Source organism: Lactuca serriola, chromosome 5 (genome assembly GCF_051521515.1).
Source record: "Lactuca serriola cultivar US96UC23 chromosome 5, Lser_US96UC23_V15, whole genome shotgun sequence".
NCBI classification, from domain to species: Eukaryota; Viridiplantae; Streptophyta; class Magnoliopsida; order Asterales; family Asteraceae; genus Lactuca; species Lactuca serriola.
Window position 1 is genome coordinate 282,310,680 of NC_136412.1, and position 4,923 is coordinate 282,315,602.

The 4,923-nt window shown below is 30.9% G+C and overlaps 1 long non-coding RNA gene across 4 annotated transcripts; it reads left to right on the plus strand.

Moving 5' to 3' along the window:
- The first annotated feature begins 316 nt into the window (after positions 1-316).
- LOC145051671 (uncharacterized) lies at positions 317-3,551 on the plus strand. 4 transcript variants are annotated; one of them, XR_013683762.1, is made up of 7 exons: positions 317-598; positions 1,225-1,374; positions 1,454-1,937; positions 2,205-2,374; positions 2,939-3,004; positions 3,108-3,156; positions 3,366-3,551. It is a non-coding gene; the product is annotated as an uncharacterized LOC145051671 (long non-coding RNA). The 4 variants fall into 4 exon arrangements; XR_013683761.1 differs by having other exon boundaries at positions 1,454-2,374; XR_013683764.1 differs by lacking the exon at positions 3,108-3,156 and having other exon boundaries at positions 1,454-2,374.
- The last annotated feature ends 1,372 nt before the right edge of the window (positions 3,552-4,923 follow it).

Here is a 4,923-nt window from a genome sequence, read left to right on the forward strand (position 1 = left end):
TTAGAATACAATAACCTAAGTCTCTCTCTCTCTCTCTCTGTGTGTTTGTGTATATATATATATATATATATATATATATACACACACACACACCTTAATAAGCATTTAGCCTCAAATGCTGAATTTTAAGAGGTATATCCCTTAAAGCATTATATACAACAAGTTTAAGCATTGCAAAGTTAGTCAATGTTATCGGTCAACAGTTGAATAAGTCAAACTTTATTTACAGCTCTTATCCTCTGATCTCGCCTAAAATCTGTCTTAGGCGCCTTCACTTATATATGACCTCAATACCTACTCAATGGCTTTTGACTAGGCCCTCATTCCTTATCCCACCCAACAACCTCTCCACTATATCATTCTTTCTTTCGCCCGATGATGCTGTAAGTCTGTTCATCTTCTTCACAAGTTATATAACCCTCCCATTCTCTCATTCACTGTTGACTGCCTGCCGCCTTCTATCACCTGCTTCCCTCACCACCTCCATCGTATTCTTTCTCTCAATCTCAAACTATACTCCTCTTTATCCCATTGATTTGTCAGTCTCGATCGTAGATTGGCTGGATCATACAAACGACAGTGCAGCCGTGAGGCTTAGGTAAGCATCAATCATCGAACCCTTACCACCAGGCTAAGCGACAAACACATCAGGGTTGCTCTGATTTGATGAATATGGAAGAAATTGGTCTATTGTAACAATCGAGCCCTAAATCTATATGGATTAAGCTTATGTTTTTATTTTCTCATTCCCATATCTATTTCACTCTCACATAATGTTGTCACCACCATCGCACACTGCCTTCCATCATCACTTTTAATGTGTCTTTTCTCTTTTGATTTTTGATTTTATCATATTTTCATGTCTGTATGTATTTGATTATTTGAACTGGTGTTTATTTCTTATCCTTAGCCTTTATTTTTCCAACTCCTTGTAAGATATGAACTCACCATCTCAATTGACAATGTTTGTCCAGTGAATTATGAGTCTCGATTTGAAAATAGGAAAATGATGCACTTTTTTTGGTAAGCAATTAAGGTGTTTGTTAAAAGGACAAACCACAATTTAATTCAAGTTTGAATTAAAATGATTTTTGATTAGAGGTCTAACCTAATTTATCCGGATCTATTGAGTTATGGGTTTTGATGTTTTTTGATTTTTGCGTGTTTCAAATTCTGGTGGTTCTTATTATACTACGTTTTTTTGATTCGGGTATTTGGTTTCAGGATTTGGAGCTTCTCCATATTGTTCCCAATCCATATCCCTATATGGGAAGATTTATCTCGAAGTAGAAATTGAGTTCCCAAGTTTTTAATCCAATATTGGTTCTTGATTTAGTTCTTACATCAATTGAGTCATGACACATGACCATGAAGGTCAGATACTAATCAAACCATGATTTTTCATAAATAACCATCAAATATCCTAATTGGCCTTTTTATCCTCTTATTGCAGGTTTTATAAACATAGACTATGGTAGCAACATGTATGAAGAAAGTATTTCATAAGATCCATACATATCTTTTCTAGTTTCACATTAATTAAATGTCATTTGTTACAATGATTGATGTAGGGATACATGAACTAGAGTAGGTACACATATTTAAGGCTTGATGGTTAAGACATACATGTTTAATTAAGTAATACTTACATATTTTATTGATTAATGAAAAATAAAATTATTATTTGTTTTGGTCTGATGTGGTGAATATACACCAAGGCAATTTTAGGAAGTATTTGTCTCCAATCAGGTCAAGATTCTTTTTCTCTCATTTATAATATATCCCTTCAAAAATCCAATAACTGCATATTGTATAAATAAATGACATTTTTACCCTTGTATTTTATGTTTACAGCTATATGCAAACTATGCCATTGGTAAAAGATGTCCAGGCCATGAAAGTAGTGGTTAGAGAAGAAGCCCTCTTCTGAGGATCATGTCGGTTTCTTTTTCTCTTTATCTAAATTATAATCATGGTTCTTAATTGTATAAAATTTCTTGGAGTTGTACTGAAGTGTGAAAAAATCATAAGAAATTTATTTGAAATTTTTTGTGGTTTTCCATGTTTAGCCATTAATAAACTTGGGTAATCAGAAAAACCTTTACTGAATATTGATGCTACATTACATAAATTAGGTAAATGGTATAATTTACAAATTAATATAAGTTTTTGATTTATGTTTCTGTTTATGGTCTCTATCTTAGACATCAATTGCCTTACAAAGGAAAAAAATAGCTACTTTAGAATTTATTTAGCGCAATAATATGATGCTGGAGTTGAATTTTGTGCGCGGGAAACAAATTTAGCCGAAGGAAGCCACTAAACTCCTAGAGCTAGACGATTTCAATGCTTGAAACAAAGAGGTTTAATTTGGGTATTTTGTGATTATCTTTAATTTCATATTTCATTATGTTTAATTTCGTTTTTTGAATTATCCATGGTTATTGTAATTTTTTTAACAAGATGTGGTCGAGATCTTAAATTTTCTTTCTTTTCATGTTTGTGTTAGTTTGTTAACATTGTTTAATATATTTTTGTTTACTGTTCAAATTATAAGGATAGTCTTTTCATGTTTGTGTTAGTTTGTTAACATTTATTGTTTCTCTTGCACGGTTGAAAATAGAGGATTCTCAAGCTTCAGGTGCCATGTTTATCTTGCTAATTTGCTATATAGTTCCCTTTACGTTAGCATTTTTATATTGCTTATAATTTCATGATTAGACGTATAATGTTTCATACTTTCTTCTTTGGAGTTTCTGGTTTGAATCCTTCCGGTCTTATAGTTGTAGTAACTCTATTTTGTTGTTTGATTCAAATTTGAGATTCTTGGAATTGTATGATCGGTGGTTCGCATGTACCATGTGAGCATGTTTCATCTTATGTAAATCCGACTATATAGGCAATTAATATGGATAGACTTACTCTGATATGTTTGTAGATTATGATGGTGGTAAAGAGCATGAAGTTGATTATAAGGCACCATCCATCTTCGACTGCATCTTTGGTAAATGTCGTTTTGATGCTTATTTGAAGTTGATTGTGCGAATGTTTTACAATCTTTTTTATGATTTTTTTTATTTCAATCATGTTATTTTATGATGTATCAGTTTCTGCATCTTATTCTGGATTTCATTGAACACATAGATTGCATAGTCGGTATTGTTACCCCTCTTAAAAATTTCTTATTTAATGATTTTCTCTTCAATTTTCTTGATTGTTTCCATGCAGACTTTCTATTACAACATTGTTCTTAAAAAAACTATTCAATTATAAAATGTTGTTATAAATAAAATAAAAGTATGAATCAAATAAAATCTTGGTGATAGGATCATTGTGATAACTTTTTTTTTTTTTTTTTTGTTCAGGGACAGAAAGAAGTCGAAGGAAAATAAGAGCATGATAAAAAGGGAAAAAACATCCAACAAAATCTTAGTGCATGCTCTGAGACTTTCCTTGCTTTCTTCATCTTTGTGAAAGAATGACTTTATTCATGTCAATTCGTAAATGAAAGAGATCATTTTTTTAATGTTTTAGAACAACTTATTTTGTTATTTTCAGATATCATTGTGGGCAATTCATGTTTAAAAGTGATGAGATAATTTGAATTAGTTATCATGTTAAAAATAATTATTTTTTCATAAAGTTTAAAAATATACCTATAGCATTAAACTTTTGTTCTAATAGAGTTGATCATAAAATAATTTAATTATTAGAGATTAAAGTTCATAAAACCTCAAACAACTTAACTATTATGAGATTTAAAGTTGCCATAAAGCCCAAAGCAACTTAAAATTAATCCTATATTTGAACAAGTTATGATGAAGGAATGTCGCCATTGTAATATATAAGTTTATTGTTACATAAACTAAATATAAAATGATATTTGGCTTTTTAAAAAAAGAAAATATTGTTGTCAAGGAACAAACTAGAGAAAAATATGACAACCGAACAAACTAGAGAAAAATACAACAAATGAAATGTCAAAATGAAATTATTCAAAGAAAGGAAACTAATTAACACTTGAAAAATATTTTCAAAAATGAATCTAATTTTCACCGGTTCATAAAAACTCTTATTTTAATATTTAGCAATCACCATTGCTATCGGCACCCCTTCACCACCATCTCCGCCACCCACTGACACCACCACCATATCCTATACTGCCACCACCCCATCATCACCTCTGCCACATCTACCACCACCATCTCCACCATCCTCGGCACCACCAAAACCATCACCATTTCCACCGTCACCACCTCCGCCACCAACTGCAAAATAAATAATCGGCTCTAGAAACTAATTTCTGAAAAGAAATTATTTGCACTCATCGTTTGGTACGGATAAATGACTAGTGTGTGTATATATATATATATATATATATATATATATATATATATATATATATATATATATATATATATATATATATATATATATAATTGACTAGGTTAAAAATGAAGCACCAAAAATAATCAAGTGACACAAACAAATAGACTACGACCCAACTAAATGGCGTGCAGACTTTTCTGAGTCCTTATGGTGCAAACCATTGATCATGTGGGGTTCACTTAACTTGACCACCTGCTTTTGTTAGGAAGGATTGGAGGGGAAAGAAAAAGTGTCTGAATCAATGATAACAAAGAGACATAATAACTTGTGTTTTTTAGCGTTGCATATGCCCTTTTCAAGATTTTCTCTTTTATCTCTTTACAAGAAATTACAATATACAAGAACACTTTGCAAAATAATTAAATAAAAAAAACTAAAACAGCAGACTTTTCATGAAATATTTTAGTTTGATTTTCTATAGAAAAAATTACAAAAATGGTCCCTATGGTTTATCAAAAGTCACAAAGTCAATCTCTACTAATTTTTTTTTTTTGATGCAAATGGTCATTGTGGTTTGCAAAACTTACAAAGTTA